General features: G+C 51.4%; 1 pseudogene; it reads left to right on the top strand.

Moving 5' to 3' along the window:
• Positions 1-24,489, top strand: part of LOC135565378 (G-protein coupled receptor 54-like) — a 55,843-nt pseudogene that overhangs the window by 4,863 nt on the left and 26,491 nt on the right.

Below are 24,489 nucleotides of genomic sequence, written 5' to 3'. Positions count from 1 at the left end.
ACAGGTGGGTCACACACACAAACCCCAGACTGTCAGTTACCTACAACAGGTGGGTCACACACAAACCACAGACTGTCAGCTACCTACAACAGGTGGGTCACACACACAAACCCCAGACTGTCAGCTACCTACAACAGGTGGGTCACACACACAAACCACAGACTGTCAGCTACCTACAACAGGTGGGTCACACACACAAACCCCAGACTGTCAGCTACCTACAACAGGTGGGTCACACACACAAACCACAGACTGTCAGCTACCTACAACAGGTGGGTCACACACACAAACCCCAGCCTGTCAGCTACCTACAACACGTGGGTCACACACACAAAACCCCAGACTGTCAGCCTGTCAGCTACCTACAACAGGTGGGTCACACACACAAACCCCAGACTGTCAGCTACCTACAACAGGTGGGTCACACACACAAACCCCAGACTGTCAGCTACCTACAACAGGTGGGTCACACACAAACCACAGACTGTCAGTTACCTACAACAGGTGGGTCACACACACACAAAGCTACCTACAACAGGTGGGTCACACACACAAAGACTGTCAGCTACCTACAACAGGTGGGTCACACACACAAACCACAGACTGTCAGCTACCTACAACAGGTGGGTCACACACACAAACCCCAGACTGTCAGCTACCTACAACAGGTGGGTCACACACAAAACAGACTGTCAGACTGTCAGCTACCTACTACAGGTGGGTCACACACACAAACCACAGACTGTCAGCTACCTACAACAGGTGGGTCACACACACAAACCCCAGACTGTCAGCTACCTACAACAGGTGGGTCACACACACAAACCCCAGACTGTCAGCTACCTACAACAGGTGGGTCACACACACAAACCACAGACTGTCAGTTACCTACAACAGGTGGGTCAGCTACCTACAGACAGGTGGGTCACACACACAAAACCCCAGACTGTCAGCTACCTACAACAGGTGGGTCACACACACAAACCACAGACTGTCAGCTACCTACAACAGGTGGGTCACACACACAAACCCCAGACTGTCAGCTACCTACAACAGGTGGGTCACACACAAACCACAGACTGTCAGCTACCTACAACAGGTGGGTCACACACACAAACCCCAGACTGTCAGCTACCTACAACAGGTGGGTCACACACACAAACCACAGACTGTCAGCTACCTACAACAGGTGGGTCACACACACAAACCCCAGACTGTCAGCTACCTACAACAGGTGGGTCACACACACAAACCACAGACTGTCAGCTACCTACAACAGGTGGGTCACACACAAACCCCAGACTGTCAGCTACCTACAACAGGTGGGTCACACACACAAACCCCAGACTGTCAGCTACCTACAACAGGTGGGTCACACACACAAACCCCAGACTGTCAGCTACCTACAACAGGTGGGTCACACACACAAACCCCAGACTGTCAGCTACCTACAACAGGTGGGTCACACACACAAACCCCAGACTGTCAGCTACCTACAACAGGTGGGTCACACACACAAACCACAGACAGTCAGACTGTCAGCTACCTACAACAGGTGGGTCACACACACAAACCACAGACTGTCAGCTACCTACAACAGGTGGGTCACACACAAACCCCAGACTGTCAGCTACCTACAACAGGTGGGTCACACACACAAACCACAGACTACCTACAACAGGTGGGTCAGCCTGTCAGCTACCTACAACAGGTGGGTCACACACACAAAACCCCAGACTGTCAGCCTGTCAGCTACCTACAACAGGTGGGTCACACACACAAACCCCAGACTGTCAGCTACCTACAACAGGTGGGTCACACACACAAACCCCAGACTGTCAGCTACCTACAACAGGTGGGTCACACACACAAACCCCAGACTGTCAGCTACCTACAACAGGTGGGTCACACACACAAAACCCCAGACTGTCAGCCTGTCAGCTACCTACAACAGGTGGGTCACACACACAAACCACAAACTGTCAGCTACCTACAACAGGTGGGTCACACACACAAACCCCAGACTGTCAGCTACCTACAACAGGTGGGTCACACACACAAACCCCAGACTGTCAGCTACCTACAACAGGTGGGTCACACACACAAACCCCAGACTGTCAGCTACCTACAACAGGTGGGTCACACACACAAACCCCAGACTGTCAGCTACCTACAACAGGTGGGTCACACACACAAACCACAGACTGTCAGCTACCTACAACAGGTGGGTCACACACACAAACCACAGACAGTCAGCTACACCTACAACAGGTGGGTCACACACACAACCACAGACTGTCAGCTACCTACAACAGTCACACACACAAACCACAGACTGTCAGCTACCTACAACAGGTGGGTCACACACAAACCCCAGACTGTCAGCTACCTACAACAGGTGGGTCACACACACAAACCCCAGACTGTCAGCTACCTACAACAGGTGGGTCACACACACAAACAGCTACCTACAACAGGTGGGTCACACACACAAACCCCAGACTGTCAGCTACCTACAACAGGTGGGTCACACACACAAACCCCAGACTGTCAGCTACCTACAACAGGTGGGTCACACACACAAACCCCAGACTGTCAGCTACCTACAACAGGTGGGTCACACACACAAACCCCAGACTGTCAGCTACCTACAACAGGTGGGTCACACACACAAACCCCAGACTGTCAGCTACCTACAACAGGTGGGTCACACACACAAACCACAGACTGTCAGCTACCTACAACAGGTGGGTCACACACACAAACCCCAGACTGTCAGCTACCTACAACAGGTGGGTCACACACACAAACCACAGACTGTCAGCTACCTACAACAGGTGGGTCACACACACAAACCCCAGACTGTCAGCTACCTACAACAGGTGGGTCACACACACAAACCACAGACTGTCAGCTACCTACAACAGGTGGGTCACACACACAAACCCCAGACTGTCAGCTACCTACAACAGGTGGGTCAACACACAAACCCCAGACTGTCAGCTACCTACAACAGGTGGGTCACACACACAAACCACAGACTGTCAGCTACCTACAACAGGTGGGTCACACACACAAACCACAGACTGTCAGCTACCTACAACAGGTGGGTCACACACACAAACCCCAGACTGTCAGCTACCTACAACAGGTGGGTCACACACACAAACCCCAGACTGTCAGCTACCTACAACAGGTGGGTCACACACAAACCACAGACTGTCAGCTACCTACAACAGGTGGGTCACACACACAAACCACAGACTGTCAGCTACCTACAACAGGTGGGTCACACACACAAACCACAGACTGTCAGCTACCTACAACAGGTGGGTCACACACACAAACCACAGACTGTCAGCTACCTACAACAGGTGGGTCACACACACAAACCCCAGACTGTCAGCTACCTACAACAGGTGGGTCACACACAAACCACAGACTGTCAGTTACCTACAACAGGTGGGTCACACACACAATCCACATACTGTCAGCTACCTACAACAGGTGGGTCACACACACAAACCCCAGACTGTCAGACTACAACAGGTGGGTCACACACACAAACCCCAGACTGTCAGCTACCTACAACAGGTGGGTCACACACACAAACCCCAGACTGTCAGCTACCTACAACAGGTGGGTCACACACACAAACCACAGACTGTCAGCTACCTACAACAGGTGGGTCACACACACAATCCACAGACTGTCAGCTACCTACAACAGGTGGGTCACACACACAAACCACAGACTGTCAGCTACCTACAACAGGTGGGTCACACACACAAACCCCAGACTGTCAGCTACCTACAACAGGTGGGTCACACACAAACCCCAGACTGTCAGCTACCTACAACAGGTGGGTCACACACAAACCACAGACTGTCAGCTACCTACAACAGGTGGGTCACACACACAAACCCCAGACTGTCAGCTACCTACAACAGGTGGGTCACACACACAAAACCACAGACTGTCAGCTACCTACAACAGGTGGGTCACACACACAAACCCCAGACTGTCAGCTACCTACAACAGGTGGGTCACACACACAAAACAGACTGTCAGCTACCTACAACAGGTGGGTCACACACACAATCCACATACTGTCAGCTACCTACAACAGGTGGGTCACACACACAAACCCCAGACTGTCAGCTACCTACAACAGGTGGGTCACACACAAACCACAGACTGTCAGTTACCTACAACAGGTGGGTCACACACACAAACCCCAGACTGTCAGCTACCTAAAACAGGTGGGTCACACACACAAACCCAGACTGTCAGCTACCTACAACAGGTGGCTCACACACACAAACCACACACTGTCAGCTACCTACAACAGGTGGGTCACACACACAAACCACAGACTGTCAGCTACCTACTACAGGTGGGTCACACACACAAACCACAGACTGTCAGACTGTCAGCTACCTACTACAGGTGGGTCACACACACAAACCACAGACTGTCAGCTACCTACAACAGGTGGGTCACACACACAAACCCCAGACTGTCAGCTACCTACAACAGGTGGGTCACACACACAAACCCCAGACTGTCAGCTACCTACAACAGGTGGGTCACACACACAAACCCCAGACTGTCAGCTACCTACAACAGGTGGGTCACACACACAAACCCCAGACTGTCAGCTACCTACAACAGGTGGGTCACACACACAAACCCCAGACTGTCAGCTACCTACAACAGGTGGGTCACACACACAAACCACAGACTGTCAGCTACCTACAACAGGTGGGTCACACACACAAACCCCAGACTGTCAGCCTGTCAGCTACAACAGGTGGGTCACACACACAAACCCCAGACTGTCAGCTACCTACAACAGGTGGGTCACACACAAACCCCAGACTGTCAGCTACCTACAACAGGTGGGTCACACACACAAACCCCAGACTGTCAGCTACCTACAACAGGTGGGTCACACACACAAACCCCAGACTGTCAGCTACCTACAACAGGTGGGTCACACACACAAACCCCAGACTGTCAGCTACCTACAACAGGTGGGTCACACACACAAACCACAGACTGTCAGCTACCTACAACAGGTGGGTCACACACACAACCACAGACTGTCAGCTACCTACAACAGGTGGGTCACACACACAAACCACAGACTGTCAGCTACCTACAACAGGTGGGTCACACACACAAACCCCAGACTGTCAGCTACCTACAACAGGTGGGTCACACACAAACCCCAGACTGTCAGCTACCTACAACAGGTGGGTCACACACAAACCCCAGACTGTCAGCTACCTACAACAGGTGGGTCACACACACAAACCCCAGACTGTCAGCTACCTACAACAGGTGGGTCACACACACAAACCACAGACTGTCAGCTACCTACAACAGGTGGGTCACACACACAAACCCCAGACTGTCAGCTACCTACAACAGGTGGGTCACACACACAAACCCCAGACTGTCAGCTACCTACAACAGGTGGGTCACACACACAAACCCCTGTCAGACTGTCAAAGCTACCTACAACAGGTGGGTCACACACACAAACCCCAGACTGTCAGCTACCTACAACAGGTGGGTCACACACACAAACCACAGACTGTCAGCTACCTACAACAGGTGGGTCACACACACAAACCCCAGACTGTCAGACAGGTGGGTCAGACTCACCTACAACAGGTGGGTCACACACACAATCCACAGACTGTCAGCTACCTACAACAGGTGGGTCACACACACAAACCCCAGACTGTCAGCTACCTACAACAGGTGGGTCACACACACAAACCCAGACTGTCAGTTACCTACAACAGGTGGGTCACACACACAAACCTACTGTCAGCAACAGGTGGGTCACACACACAAACCCCAGACTGTCAGCTACCTACAACAGGTGGGTCACACACACAAACCCCAGACTGTCAGCTACCTACAACAGGTGGGTCACACACACAAACCACAGACTGTCAGCTACCTACAACAGGTGGGTCACACACACAAACCACAGACTGTCAGCTACCTACAACAGGTGGGTCACACACACAACCACAGACTGTCAGCTACCTACAACAGGTGGGTCACACACACAAACCACAGACTGTCAGCTACCTACAACAGGTGGGTCACACACACAAACCCCAGACTGTCAGCTACCTACAACAGGTGGGTCACACACAAACCACAGACTGTCAGTTACCTACAACACCACAGACTGTCAGCTACCTACAACAGGTGGGTCACACACACAAACCCCAGACTGTCAGCTACCTACAACAGGTGGGTCACACACACAAACCCCAGACTGTCAGCTACCTACAACAGGTGGGTCACACACACAAACCACAGACTGTCAGCTACCTACAACAGGTGGGTCACACACACAAACCACAGACTGTCAGCTACCTACAACAGGTGGGTCACACACACAAACCACAGACTGTCAGCTACCTACAACAGGTGGGTCACACACACAAACCACAGACTGTCAGCTACCTACAACAGGTGGGTCACACACACAAACCCCAGACTGTCAGCTACCTACAACAGGTGGGTCACACACACAAACCCCAGACTGTCAGCTACCTACAACAGGTGGGTCACACACAAACCACAGACTGTCAGCTACCTACAACAGGTGGGTCACACACACAAACCCCAGACTGTCAGCTACCTACAACAGGTGGGTCACACACAAACCACAGACTGTCAGCTACCTACAACAGGTGGGTCACACACACAAACCCCAGACTGTCAGCTACCTACAACAGGTGGGTCACACACACAAACCACAGACTGTCAGCTACCTACAACAGGTGGGTCATACTGTCAGCTACCTACAACAGGTGGGTCACACACACAAACCCCAGACTGTCAGCTACCTACAACAGGTGGGTCACACACAAACCCAGACTGTCAGCTACCTACAACAGGTGGGTCACACACACAAACCCCAGACTGTCAGCTACCTACAACAGGTGGGTCACACACACAAACCACAGACTGTCAGCTACCTACAACAGGTGGGTCACACACACAAACCACAGACTGTCAGCTACCTACAACAGGTGGGTCACACACACAAACCCCAGACTGTCAGCTACCTAAAACAGGTGGGTCACACACACAAACCACAGACTGTCAGACTGTCAGCTACCTACTACAGGTGGGTCACACACACAAACCACAGACTGTCAGCTACCTACAACAGGTGGGTCACACACACAAACCCCAGACTGTCAGCTACCTACAACAGGTGGGTCACACACACAAACCCCAGACTGTCAGCTACCTACAACAGGTGGGTCACACACACAATCCACAGACTGTCAGTTACCTACAACAGGTGGGTCACACACACAAACCACAGACTGTCAGCTACCTACAACAGGTGGGTCACACACACACAATCCACAGACTGTCAGCTACCTACAACAGGTGGGTCACACACACAAACCACAGACTGTCAGCTACCTACAACAGGTGGGTCACACACACAAACCCCAGACTGTCAGTTACCTACAACAGGTGGGTCACACACAAACCACAGACTGTCAGCTACCTACAACAGGTGGGTCACACACACAAACCCCAGACTGTCAGCTACCTACAACAGGTGGGTCACACACACAAACCACAGACTGTCAGCTACCTACAACAGGTGGGTCACACACACAAACCCCAGACTGTCAGCTACCTACAACAGGTGGGTCACACACACAAACCCCAGACTGTCACCTACAACAGGTGGGTCACACACACAAACCCCAGACTGTCAGCTACCTACAACAGGTGGGTCACACACACAAACCCCAGACTGTCAGCTACCTACAACAGGTGGGTCACACACACAAACCCCAGACTGTCAGCTACCTACAACAGGTGGGTCACACACACAAACCCCAGACTGTCAGCTACCTACAACAGGTGGGTCACACACACAAACCCCAGACTGTCAGCTACCTACAACAGGTGGGTCACACACACAAACCACAGAGACTGTCAGCTACCTACAACAGGTGGGTCACACACACAAACCCCAGACTGTCAGCTACCTACAACAGGTGGGTCACACACACAAACCCCAGACTGTCAGCTACCTACAACAGGTGGGTCACACACACAAACCCCAGACTGTCAGCTACCTGTCAGACTACCTACCACAACAGGTGGGTCACACACACAAACCCCAGACTGTCAGCTACCTACAACAGGTGGGTCACACACACAAACCCCAGACTGTCAGCTACCTACAACAGGTGGGTCACACACACAAACCCACAGACTGTCAGCTACCTACAACAGGTGGGTCACACACACAAACCCAGACTGTCAGCTACCTACAACAGGTGGGTCACACACAAACCACAGACTGTCAGCTACCTACAACAGGTGGGTCACACACACAAACCACACTGTCAGCTACCTACAACAGGTGGGTCACACACACAAACCCCAGACTGTCAGCTACCTACAACAGGTGGGTCACACACACAAACCACAGACTGTCAGCTATCTACAACAGGTGGGTCACACACACAAACCCCAGACTGTCAGCTACCTACAACAGGTGGGTCACACACACAAACCACAGACTGTCAGCTACCTACAACAGGTGGGTCACACACACAAACCCCAGACTGTCAGCTACCTACAACAGGTGGGTCACACACAAACCACAGACTGTCAGCTACCTACAACAGGTGGGTCACACACACAAACCCCAGCCTGTCAGCTACCTACAACACGTGGGTCACACACACAATCCACAGACTGTCAGTTACCTACAACAGGTGGGTCACACACACAAACCACAGACTGTCAGCTACCTACAACAGGTGGGTCCACAGACTGTCAGCTACCACAACAGGTGGGTCACACACACAAACCACAGACTGTCAGCTACCTACAACAGGTGGGTCACACACACAAACCCCAGACTGTCAGCTACCTACAACAGGTGGGTCACACACACAAACCCCAGACTGTCAGCTACCTACAACAGGTGGGTCACACACAAACCACAGACTGTCAGCTACCTACAACAGGTGGGTCACACACACAAACCCCAGACTGTCAGTTACCTACAACAGGTGGGTCACACACAAACCCCAGACTGTCAGCTACCTACAACAGGTGGGTCACACACAAACCACAGACTGTCAGCTACCTACAACAGGTGGGTCACACACACAAACCCCAGACTGTCAGCTACCTACAACAGGTGGGTCACACACACAAACCACAGACTGTCAGCTACCTACAACAGGTGGGTCACACACACAAACCCCAGACTGTCAGCTACCTACAACAGGTGGGTCACACACACAAACCACAGACTGTCAGCTACCTACAACAGGTGGGTCACACACACAAACCCCAGACTGTCAGCTACCTACAACAGGTGGGTCACACACACAAACCCCAGACTGTCAGCTACCTACAACAGGTGGGTCACACACAAACCACAGACTGTCAGTTACCTACAACAGGTGGGTCACACACACAAACCACACTGTCAGCTACCTACAACAGGTGGGTCACACACACAAACCACACACTGTCAGCTACCTACAACAGGTGGGTCACACACACAAACCACAGACTGTCAGCTACCTACAACAGGTGGGTCACACACACAAACCCCAGACTGTCAGCTACCTAAAACAGGTGGGTCACACACACAAACCACAGACTGTCAGACTGTCAACTACCTACTACAGGTGGGTCACACACACAAACCACAGACTGTCAGCTACCTACAACAGGTGGGTCACACACACAAACCCCAGACTGTCAGCTACCTACAACAGGTGGGTCACACACACAAACCCCAGACTGTCAGCTACCTACAACAGGTGGGTCACACACACAAACCACAGACTGTCAGCTACCTACAACAGGTGGGTCACACACACAAACCACAGACTGTCAGCCTGTCAGCTACCTACAACAGGTGGGTCACACACACAAACCCCAGACTGTCAGCTACCTACAACAGGTGGGTCACACACACAATCCACATACTGTCAGCTACCTACAACAGGTGGGTCACACACACAAACCCCAGACTGTCAGCTACCTACAACAGGTGGGTCACACACACAAACCCCAGACTGTCAGCTACCTACAACAGGTGGGTCACACACACAAACCCCAGACTGTCAGCTACCTACAACAGGTGGGTCACACACACAAACCCCAGACTGTCAGCTACCTACAACAGGTGGGTCACACACACAATCCACAGACTGTCAGTTACCTACAACAGGTGGGTCACACACACAAACCACAGACTGTCAGCTACCTACAACAGGTGGGTCACACACACAATCCACAGACTGTCAGCTACCTACAACAGGTGGGTCACACACACAAACCACAGACTGTCAGCTACCTACAACAGGTGGGTCACACACACAAACCCCAGACTGTCAGTTACCTACAACAGGTGGGTCACACACAAACCCCAGACTGTCAGCTACCTACAACAGGTGGGTCACACACAAACCACAGACTGTCAGCTACCTACAACAGGTGGGTCACACACACAAACCCCAGACTGTCAGCTACCTACAACAGGTGGGTCACACACACAAACCACAGACTGTCAGCTACCTACAACAGGTGGGTCACACACACAAACCCCAGACTGTCAGCTACCTACAACAGGTGGGTCACACACACAAACCACAGACTGTCAGCTACCTACAACAGGTGGGTCACACACACAATCCACATACTGTCAGCTACCTACAACAGGTGGGTCACACACACAAACCCCAGACTGTCAGCTACCTACAACAGGTGGGTCACACACAAACCACAGACTGTCAGTTACCTACAACAGGTGGGTCACACACACAAACCACACTGTCAGCTACCTACAACAGGTGGGTCACACACACAAACCCCAGACTGTCAGCTACCTACAACAGGTGGGTCACACACACAAACCCCAGACTGTCAGCTACCTACAACAGCTGGGTCACACACACAATCCACAGACTGTCAGTTACCTACAACAGGTGGGTCACACACACAAACCACAGACTGTCAGCTACCTACAACAGGTGGGTCACACACACAATCCACAGACTGTCAGCTACCTACAACAGGTGGGTCACACACACAAACCACAGACTGTCAGCTACCTACAACAGGTGGGTCACACACACAAACCCCAGACTGTCAGTTACCTACAACAGGTGGGTCACACACAAACCCCAGACTGTCAGCTACCTACAACAGGTGGGTCACACACAAACCACAGACTGTCAGCTACCTACAACAGGTGGGTCACACACACAAACCCCAGACTGTCAGTTACCTACTACAGGTGGGTCACACACAAACCCCAGACTGTCAGCTACCTACAACAGGTGGGTCACACACAAACCACAGACTGTCCTACCAGACTGTCAGACTGTCAGCTACCTACAACAGGTGGGTCACACACACAAACCACAGACTGTCAGCTACCTACAACAGGTGGGTCACACACACAATCCACATACTGTCAGCTACCTACAACAGGTGGGTCACACACACAAACCCCAGACTGTCAGCTACCTACAACAGGTGGGTCACACACAAACCACAGACTGTCAGTTACCTACAACAGGTGGGTCACACACACAAACCACACTGTCAGCTACCTACAACAGGTGGGTCACACACACAAACCACACACTGTCAGCTACCTACAACAGGTGGGTCACACACACAAACCACAGACTGTCAGCTACCTACTACAGGTGGGTCACACACACAAACCCCAGACTGTCAGCTACCTAAAACAGGTGGGTCACACACACAAACCACAGACTGTCAGACTGTCAACTACCTACTACAGGTGGGTCACACACACAAACCACAGACTGTCAGCTACCTACAACAGGTGGGTCACACACACAAACCCCAGACTGTCAGCTACCTACAACAGGTGGGTCACACACACAAACCCCAGACTGTCAGCTACCTACAACAGGTGGGTCACACACACAAACCACAGACTGTCAGCTACCTACAACAGGTGGGTCACACACACAAACCACAGACTGTCAGCTACCTACAACAGGTGGGTCACACACACAACCCCAGTCAGCTACCTACAACAGGTGGGTCACACACACAAACCACATACTGTCAGCTACCTACAACAGGTGGGTCACACACACAAACCACAGACAGTCAGACTGTCAGCTACCTACAACAGGTGGGTCACACACACAAACCCCAGACTGTCAGCTACCTACAACAGGTGGGTCACACACACAAACCCCAGACTGTCAGCTACCTACAACAGGTGGGTCACACACACAAACCCCAGACTGTCAGCTACCTACAACAGGTGGGTCACACACACAAACCACAGACTGTCAGCTACCTACAACAGGTGGGTCACACACACAATCCACATACTGTCAGCTACCTACAACAGGTGGGTCACACACACAAACCACAGACTGTCAGCTACCTACAACAGGTGGGTCACACACACAAACCCCAGACTGTCAGCTACCTACAACAGGTGGGTCACACACACAAACCACAGACTGTCAGACTGTCAGCTACCTACTACAGGTGGGTCACACACACAAACCACAGACTGTCAGCTACCTACAACAGGTGGGTCACACACACAAACCCCAGACTGTCAGCTACCTACAACAGGTGGGTCACACACACAATCCACAGACTGTCAGCTACCTACAACAGGTGGGTCACACACACAAACCACAGACTGTCAGCTACCTACAACAGGTGGGTCACACACACAAACCCCAGACTGTCAGTTACCTACAACAGGTGGGTCACACACAAACCCCAGACTGTCAGCTACCTACAACAGGTGGGTCACACACAAACCACAGACTGTCAGCTACCTACAACAGGTGGGTCACACACACAAACCCCAGACTGTCAGCTACCTACAACAGGTGGGTCACACACAAACCACAGACCACTACAACAGGTGGGTCACACACACAAACCCCAGACTGTCAGCTACCTACAACAGGTGGGTCACACACACAAACCACAGACTGTCAGCTACCTACAACAGGTGGGTCACACACACAAACCACAGACTGTCAGCTACCTACAACAGGTGGGTCACACACACAAACCCCAGACTGTCAGCTACCTACAACAGGTGGGTCACACACAAACCACAGACTGTCAGTTACCTACAACAGGTGGGTCACACACACAAACCACACTGTCAGCTACCTACAACAGGTGGGTCACACACAAACCCCAGACTGTCAGCTACCTACAACAGGTGGGTCACACACAAACCACAGACTGTCAGCTACCTACAACAGGTGGGTCACACACACAAACCCCAGACTGTCAGCTACCTACAACAGGTGGGTCACACACAAACCCCAGACTGTCAGCTACCCTACAACAGGTGGGTCACACACAAACCACAGACTGTCAGCTACCTACAACAGGTGGGTCACACACACAAACCCCAGACTGTCAGCTACCTACAACAGGTGGGTCACACACACAAACCACAGACTGTCAGCTACCTACAACAGGTGGGTCACACACACAATCCACATACTGTCAGCTACCTACAACAGGTGGGTCACACACACAAACCCCAGACTGTCAGCTACCTACAACAGGTGGGTCACACACAAACCACAGACTGTCAGTTACCTACAACAGGTGGGTCACACACACAAACCCCAGACTGTCAGCTACCTACAACAGGTGGGTCACACACACAAACCACAGACTGTCAGCTACCTACAACAGGTGGGTCACACACACAAACCACAGACTGTCAGCTACCTACAACAGGTGGGTCACACACACAAACCCCAGACTGTCAGCTACCTAAAACAGGTGGGTCACACACAAACCACAGACTGTCAGCTACCTACAACAGGTGGGTCACACACACAAACCACAGACTGTCAGCTACCTACAACAGGTGGGTCACACACACAAACCCCAGACTGTCAGCTACCTACAACAGGTGGGTCACACACACAAACCCCAGACTGTCAGCTACCTACAACAGGTGGGTCACACACACAAACCACTACCTACAACAGGTGGGTCACACACACAAACCACAGACTGTCAGCCTGTCAGCTACCTACAACAGGTGGGTCACACACACAAACCCCAGACTGTCAGCTACCTACAACAGGTGGGTCACACACACAATCCACATACTGTCAGCTACCTACAACAGGTGGGTCACACACACAAACCACCAGACTGTCAGCTACCTACAACAGGTGGGTCACACACACAAACCCCAGACTGTCAGCTACCTACAACAGGTGGGTCACACACACAAACCCCAGACTGTCAGCTACCTACAACAGGTGGGTCACACACACAAACCCCAGACTGTCAGCTACCTACAACAGGTGGGTCACACACACAAACCACAGACTGTCAGTTACCTACAACAGGTGGGTCACACACACAAACCACAGACTGTCAGCTACCTACAACAGGTGGGTCACACACACAACCACACAGACTGTCAGCTACCTACAACAGGTGGGTCACACACACAAACCCCAGACTGTCAGCTACCTACAACAGGTGGGTCACACACACAAACCCCAGACTGTCAGCTACCTACAACAGGTGGGTCACACACAAACCACAGACTGTCAGCTACCTACAACAGGTGGGTCACACACACAAACCCCAGACTGTCAGCTACCTACAACAGGTGGGTCACACACACAAACCACAGGTGGGTGGGTCACACACACAAACCCCAGACTGTCAGCTACCTACAACAGGTGGGTCACACACACAAACCACATACTGTCAGCTACCTACAACAGGTGGGTCACACACACAAACCACAGACTGTCAGCTACCTACAACAGGTGGGTCACACACACAAACCCCAGACTGTCAGCTACCTACAACAGGTGGGTCACACACACAAACCCCAGACTGTCAGCTACCTACAACAGGTGGGTCACACACACAAACCACAGACTGTCAGCTACCTACAACAGGTGGGTCACACACAAACCCCAGCCTGTCAGCTACCTACAACAGGTGGGTCACACACACAAACCACACTGTCAGCTACCTACAACAGGTGGGTCACACACACAAACCACAGACTGTCAGCTACCTACAACAGGTGGGTCACACACACAAACCACAGACTGTCAGCTACCTACAACAGGTGGGTCACACACACAAACCACAGACTGTCAGCTACCTACAACAGGTGGGTCACACACACAAACCCCAGACTGTCAGTTACCTACAACAGGTGGGTCACACACAAACCCCAGACTGTCAGCTACCTACAACAGGTGGGTCACACACAAACCACAGACTGTCAGCTACCTACAACAGGTGGGTCACACACACAAACCACAGACTGTCAGCTACCTACAACAGGTGGGTCACACACACAAACCCCAGACTGTCAGCTACCTACAACAGGTGGGTCACACACACAAACCCCAGACTGTCAGCTACCTACAACAGGTGGGTCACACACACAAACCACAGACTGTCAGCTACCTACAACAGGTGGGTCACACACACAAACCCACAGACTGTCAGCTACCTACAACAGGTGGGTCACACACACAAACCCCAGACTGTCAGCTACCTACAACAGGTGGGTCACACACAAACCACAGACTGTCAGCTACCTACAACAGGTGGGTCACACACACAAACCACAGACTGTCAGCTACCTACAACAGGTGGGTCACACACACAAACCCCAGACTGTCAGCTACCTACAACAGGTGGGTCACACACACAAACCCCAGACTGTCAGCTACCTACAACAGGTGGGTCACACACACAAACCACAGACTGTCAGCTACCTACAACAGGTGGGTCACACACACAAACCCCAGACTGTCAGCTACCTACAACAGGTGGGTCACACACACAAACCCCAGACTGTCAGCTACCTACAACAGGTGGGTCACACACACAAACCACAGACTGTCAGCTACCTACAACAGGTGGGTCACACACACAAACCCCAGACTGTCAGCTACCTACAACAGGTGGGTCACACACACAAACCCCAGACTGTCAGCTACCTACAACAGGTGGGTCACACACACAAACCACATACTGTCAGCTACCTACAACAGGTGGGTCACACACACAAACCACAGACTGTCAGCTACCTACAACAGGTGGGTCACACACACAAACCCCAGACTGTCAGCTACCTACAACAGGTGGGTCACACACACAAACCCCAGACTGTCAGCTACCTACAACAGGTGGGTCACACACACAAACCCCAGACTGTCAGCTACCTACAACAGGTGGGTCACACACACAAACCACACTGTCAGCTACCTACAACAGGTGGGTCACACACACAAACCACAGACTGTCAGCTACCTACAACAGGTGGGTCACACACACAAACCACAGACTGTCAGCTACCTACAACAGGTGGGTCACACACACAAACCACAGACTGTCAGCTACCTACAACAGGTGGGTCACACACACAAACCCCAGACTGTCAGCTACCTACAACAGGTGGGTCACACACACAAACCACAGACTGTCAGCTACCTACAACAGGTGGGTCACACACACAAACCACAGACTGTCAGCTACCTACAACAGGTGGGTCACACACACAAACCCCAGACTGTCAGCTACCTACAACAGGTGGGTCACACACACAAACCACAGACTGTCAGCTACCTACAACAGGTGGGTCACACACACAAACCCCAGACTGTCAGCTACCTACAACAGGTGGGTCACACACACAAACCCCAGACTGTCAGCTACCTACAACAGGTGGGTCACACACACAAACCCCAGACTGTCAGCTACCTACAACAGGTGGGTCACACACACAAACCCCAGACTGTCAGCTACCTACAACAGGTGGGTCACACACACAAACCCCAGACTGTCAGCTACCTACAACAGGTGGGTCACACACACAAACCCCAGACTGTCAGCTACCTACAACAGGTGGGTCACACACACAAACCACAGACTGTCAGCTACCTACAACAGGTGGGTCACACACACAAACCACAGACTGTCAGCTACCTACAACAGGTGGGTCACACACACAAACCCCAGACTGTCAGCTACCTACAACAGGTGGGTCACACACACAAACCACAGACTGTCAGCTACCTACAACAGGTGGGTCACACACACAAACCACAGACTGTCAGCTACCTACTACAGGTGGGTCACACACAAACCCCAGACTGTCAGCTACCTACAACAGGTGGGTCACACACACAAACCACAGACTGTCAGCTACCTACAACAGGTGGGTCACACACACAAACCCCAGACTGTCAGCTACCTACAACAGGTGGGTCACACACACAAACCCCAGACTGTCAGCTACCTACAACAGGTGGGTCACACACACAAACCACAGACTGTCAGCTACCTACAACAGGTGGGTCACACACACAAACCACAGACTGTCAGCTACCTACAACAGGTGGGTCACACACACAAACCCAGACTGTCAGCTACCTACAACAGGTGGGTCACACACAAACACAGACTGTCCACAGACTGTCAGCTACCTACAACAGGTGGGTCACACACACAAACCACAGACTGTCAGACAGGTGGGTCACACAAACCACACACTGTCAGCTACCTACAACAGGTGGGTCACACACACAAACCACAGACTGTCAGCTACCTACAACAGGTGGGTCACACACACAAACCCCAGACTGTCAGCTACCTACAACAGGTGGGTCACACACACAAACCACAGACTGTCAGCTACCTACAACAGGTGGGTCACACACACAAACCACAGACTGTCAGCTACCTACAACAGGTGGGTCACACACACAAACCCCAGACTGTCAGTCAACTACCTACAACAGGTGGGCACACACAAACAGACTACAACAGGTGGGTCACACACACAAACCACAGACTGTCAGCTACCTACAACAGGTGGGTCACACACACAAACCACAGACTGTCAGCCTGTCAGCTACCTACAACAGGTGGGTCACACACACAAACCCCAGACTGTCAGCTACCTACAACAGGTGGGTCACACACACAAACCACAGACTGTCAGCTACCTACAACAGGTGGGTCACACACACAAACCCCAGACTGTCAGCTACCTACAACAGGTGGGTCACACACACAAACCCCAGACTGTCAGCTACCTACAACAGGTGGGTCACACACACAAACCACAGACTGTCAGCTACCTACAACAGGTGGGTCACACACACAAACCACAGACTGTCAGCTACCTACAACAGGTGGGTCACACACACAAACCCCAGACTGTCAGCTACCTACAACAGGTGGGTCACACACAAACCACAGACTGTCAGCTACCTACAACAGGTGGGTCACACACACAAACCCCAGACTGTCAGCTACCTACAACAGGTGGGTCACACACACAAACCCCAGACTGTCAGCTACCTACAACAGGTGGGTCACACACACAAACCCACAGACTGTCAGCTACCTACAACAGGTGGGTCACACACACAAACCCCAGACTGTCAGCTACCTACAACAGGTGGGTCACACACACAAACCCCAGACTGTCAGCTACCTACAACAGGTGGGTCACACACACAAACCACAGACTGTCAGCTACCTACAACAGGTGGGTCACACACACAAACCACAGACTGTCAGCTACCTACAACAGGTGGGTCACACACACAAACCACAGACTGTCAGCTACCTACAACAGGTGGGTCACACACACAAACCCCAGACTGTCAGCTACCTACAACAGGTGGGTCACACACACAAACCACAGACTGTCAGCTACCTACAACAGGTGGGTCACACACACAAACCACAGACTGTCAGCTACCTACAACAGGTGGTCACACACACAAACCACAGACTGTCTACCTACAACAGGTGGGTCACACACACAAACCAGACTGTCAGCTACCTACAACAGGTGGGTCAGACTGTCAGCTACCTACAACAGGTGGGTCACACACACAAACCCACAGACTGTCAGCTACCTACAACAGGTGGGTCACACACACAAACCCCAGACTGTCAGCTACCTACAACAGGTGGGTCACACACACAAACCACAGACTGTCAGCTACCTACAACAGGTGGGTCACACACACAAACCACAGACTGTCAGCTACCTACAACAGGTGGGTCACACACACAAACCCCAGACTGTCAGCTACCTACAACAGGTGGGTCACACACAAACCACAGACTGTCAGCTACCTACAACAGGTGGGTCACACACACAAACCACAGACTGTCAGCTACCTACAACAGGTGGGTCACACACACAAACCACAGACTGTCAGCTACCTACAACAGGTGGGTCACACACACAAACCACAGACTGTCAGCTACCTACAACAGGTGGGTCACACACACAAACCACAGACTGTCAGCTACCTACAACAGGTGGGTCACACACACAAACCCCAGACTGTCAGCTACCTACAACAGGTGGGTCACACACACAAACCACAGACTGTCAGCTACCTACAACAGGTGGGTCACACACACAAACCACAGACTGTCAGCTACCTACAACAGGTGGGTCACACACACAAACCACAGACTGTCAGCTACCTACAACAGGTGGGTCACACACACAAACCACAGACTGTCAGCTACCTACAACAGGTGGGTCACACACACAAACCACAGCTACTGTCAGACTACCTACAACAGGTGGGTCACACACACAAACCACAGACTGTCAGCTACCTACAACAGGTGGGTCACACACACAAACCACAGACTGTCAGCTACCTACAACAGGTGGGTCACACACACAAACCACAGACTGTCAGCTACCTACAACAGGTGGGTCACACACACAAACCACAGACTGTCAGCTACCTACTACAGGTGGGTCACACACAAACCCCAGACTGTCAGCTACCTAAAACAGGTGGGTCACACACACAAACCACAGACTGTCAGACTGTCACACAAACCACAGACTGTCCTACTACAGGTGGGTCACACACACAAACCACAGACTGTCAGCTACCTACAACAGGTGGGTCACACACACAAACCCCAGACTGTCAGCTACCTACAACAGGTGGGTCACACACACAAACCCCAGACTGTCAGCTACCTACTACAGGTGGGTCACACACACACACCCCAGACTGTCAGCTACCTACAACAGGTGGGCCACACACACAAACCACACTGTCAGCTACCTACAACAGGTGGGTCACACACAAACCCCAGACTGTCAGCCTACCTACAACAGGTGGGTCACACACAAACCCCAGACTGTCAGCTATCTACACACAGGGTTCAGAGTTGGACTCTGCAGGGTCTGTATCTGTTTTGTCTAAACATAGAAGCTCAAAGGTGATTTTTATGCTTTTATTAAATTATTGTAAAAATTCAATAGTGATTAGTGTGTTCCAGCTGACCTGTATAACTGTGTGTTCCAGGTGACCCTTATAACTGTGTGTTCCAGGTGACCTGTATAACTGTGTGTTCCAGGTGACCTGTATAACTGTGTGTTCCAGGTGACCTGTATAACTGTGTGTTCCAGGTGACCTGTATAACTGTGTGTTCCAGGTGACCTGTATAACTGTGTGTTCCAGGTGACCTGTATAACTGTGTGTTCCAGGTGACCTGTATAACTCTGTGTTCCAGGTGACCTGTGTGTTCCAGGTGACCTGTATAACTGTGTGTTCCAGGTGACCTGTATAACTGTGTGTTCCAGGTGACCTGTATAACTGTGTGTTCCAGGTGACCTGTATAACTGTGTGTTCCAGGTGACCTGTATAACTGTGTGTTCCAGGTGACCTGTATAACTGTGTGTTCCAGGTGACCTGTTTATCTGTTTGTTCCAGGTGATAGGCCAGGCAACCTGTTTATCTGTGTGTTCCAGGTGACAGGCCATGCAACCTGTTTATCTGTGTGTTCCAGGTGACCTGTTTATCTGTGTGTTCCAGGTACCCTTATAACTGTGTGTTCAGGTGACCTGTATAACTGTGTGTTCCAGGTGACCCTTATAACTGTGTGTTCCAGGTGACCTGTATAACTGTGTGTTCCAGGTGACCCTTATAACTGTGTGTTCCAGGTGACCTGTTTATCTGTGTGTTCCAGGTGACAGGCCAGGCAACCTGTTTATCTGTGTGTTCCAGGTGACCTGTTTATCTGTGTGTTCCAGGTGACCTGTTTATCTGTGTGTTCCAGGTGACCTGTTTATCTGTGTGTTCCAGGTGACCTGTTTATCTGTGTGTTCCAGGCGACCTGTTTATCTGTGTGTTCCAGGTCGACCTGTTTATCTGTGTGTTCCAGGTGACCTGTTTATCTGTGTGTTCCAGGTGACCTGTTTATCTGTGTGTTCCAGGTGACCTGTTTATCTGTGTGTTCCTGACCTGTTTATCTGTGTGTTCCAGGTGACCTGTTTATCTGTGTGTTCCAGGTCGACCTTTTATCTGTGTGTTCCAGGTGACCTGTTTATCTGTGTGTTCCAGGTGACCTGTTTATCTGTGTGTTCCAGGTGACCCTTATAACTGTGTGTTCCAGGTGACCTGTATAACTGTGTGTTCCAGGTGACCTGTTTATCTGTGTGTTCCAGGCGACCTGTTTATCTGTGTGTTCCAGGTGACCTGTTTATCTGTGTGTTCCAGGTGACCTGTTTATCTGTGTGTTCCAGGTGACCTGTTTATCTGTGTGTTCCAGGTGACCTGTTTATCTGTGTGTTCCAGGTGACCTGTTTATCTGTGTGTTCCAGGTGACCTGTTTATCTGTGTGTTCCAGATCGACCTGTTTATCTGTGTGTTCCAGGTGACAGGCCAGGCAACCTGTTTATCTGTGTGTTCCAGGCGACAGCCCAGGCGACCTGTATCACTCTGTCTGCTATGAGTGTTGACCGTTGCTATGTGACCGTCTACCCTCTACAGTCCCTACGCCACCGCACCCCTCGCATGGCCGTGACGGTCTCTGTTTCCATCTGGATAGGTACACACACACCACACACACACCACACACCACACTCCACACACCACACACCACACACCACACACACACCACACACCACACACCACACACACACACACACACCACACACCACACACACACACCACACTCCACACACCACACACCACACACCACACCACACACCATACACCACACCATACACCACACACCACACACCACACACACACCACACACACCACACACACACACCACACACACCACACAAACCACGCACACACACCACACACACACACCACACACACACCACACACCACACACCACACACCACACACACACACCACACACCACACACCACACCACACACACACACCACACACACACACCACACCACACACCACACACACACACTCCACACTCCACACTCCACACACCACACACCACACCACACCACACCACACACACCACACACCACACACCACACACCACATACCACACACCACACCACACACCACACAAACCACGCACACACACCACACACACACACCACACAAACCACGCACACACACCACACACACACACCACACACACACCACACACACACACACCACACAAACCACGCACACATACCTCACACACCACACCACACACCACACACACCACACACCACACACACACACACACCACAAACACACACCACACACCACACACCACACCACACACCACACCACACACCACACACCACACCACACACCACACACACACCACACACACACACCACACAAACCATGCACACACACCACACACACACACACCAGACACACACCACACAAACCACGTACACATACCTCACACACCACACCACACACACCACACACCACACACACACACACACCACAAACACACACCACACAAACCACACACACATACCACACACACCACACACACATACCACACACACCACACACACACCACACAAACCACACACACATACCACACACACCACACACACATACCACACATACCACACACACATACACACCACACACCACACACCATACACACCATACACACCACACACCACACACCACACACCACACACACCACACACCACACACCACACACCACACACCACACCACACCACACATACCACACACACATACACACCACACACCATACACACCACACACACCACACACCACACCACACACCACACACCACACCACACACCACACACCACACACCACACCACACACCACACACCACACCACACACACCACACACTGTCACATCTATTCTGTTATATTTCCATATATGTGTGATACATACTCTCTCTATCTCTCCATCTCTATCTCTCCATCTCTCTATCTCTCCATCTCGTTCTCTCTGTCTCTCCTTCTCTCCATCTCTATATCTCTCCATCTCTCCATCTCTCCATCTCTCCATCTCTCCGTCTCTCCGTCTCTCCATCTCTCCATCTCTATCTCTCTATCTCTCCATCTCTCCATCTCTCCATCTCTCTATCTCTCTATCTCTCCATCTCTATCTCTCCATCTCTCTATCTCTCCATCTCTCCATCTCTCCATCTCTCTATCTCTCCATCTCTATATCTCTCCATCTCTCCATCTCTATCTCTCCATCTCGTTCTCTCTGTCTCTCCTTCTCTCCATCTCTATCTCTCCATCTCTTTCTCTCCATCTCTCCATCTCTCCATCTCTCCATCTCTCCATCTCTCCATCTCTCCATCTCTCCATCTCTCCATCTCTATCTCTCCATCTCTCCATCTCTCTATCTCTCTATCTCTCCATCTCTATCTCTCCATCTCTCCATCTCTCCATCTCTCCATCTCTCCATCTCTCTATCTCTCCATCTCTATATCTCTCCATCTCTCCATCTCTATATCTCTCCATCTCTCCATCTCTCTATCTCTCCATCTCGTTCTCTCTGTCTCTCCTCCATCTCTCCATCTCTATCTCTCCATCTCTATCTCATCTCTCCATCTCTCCGTCTCTCCATCTCTCCATCTCTCCATCTCTCCATCTCTCTATCTCTCCATCTCTCCATCTCTCTCCATCTCTCCATCTCTCTCCATCTCTCCATCTCTATATCTCTCCATCTCTCCATCTCTCTATCTCTCCATCTCGTTCTCTCTGTCTCTCCTTCTCTCCATCTCTATCTCTCCATCTCTTTCTCTCCATCTCTCCATCTCTCCATCTCTCTATCTCTCCATCTCTCCATCTCTCCATCTCTCTCCATCTCTCTATCTCTCCATCTCTCCATCTCTCTATCTCTCCATCTCTTTCTCTCCATCTCTCCATCTCTCCGTCTCTCTATCTCTCCATCTCTCCATCTCTCTATCTCTCTATCTCTCCATCTCTCTATCTCTCCATCTCTCTATCTCTCCATCTCTATCTCTCTATCTCTATCTCTCCATCTCTCCATCTCTCCATCTCTCCATCTCTATCTCTCCATCTCTCCATCTCTCTATCTCTCCATCTCTCCATCTCGTTCTCTCTGTCTCTCCTTCTCTATCTCTCCATCTCTCTATC

Source organism: Oncorhynchus nerka, linkage group LG27 (assembly GCF_034236695.1).
Source record: "Oncorhynchus nerka isolate Pitt River linkage group LG27, Oner_Uvic_2.0, whole genome shotgun sequence".
In the NCBI taxonomy this organism is placed as follows: domain Eukaryota; kingdom Metazoa; phylum Chordata; class Actinopteri; order Salmoniformes; family Salmonidae; genus Oncorhynchus; species Oncorhynchus nerka.
Note: the sequence above shows the minus strand (reverse complement) of the source record. Positions and strands in the feature narration are given on the sequence as shown.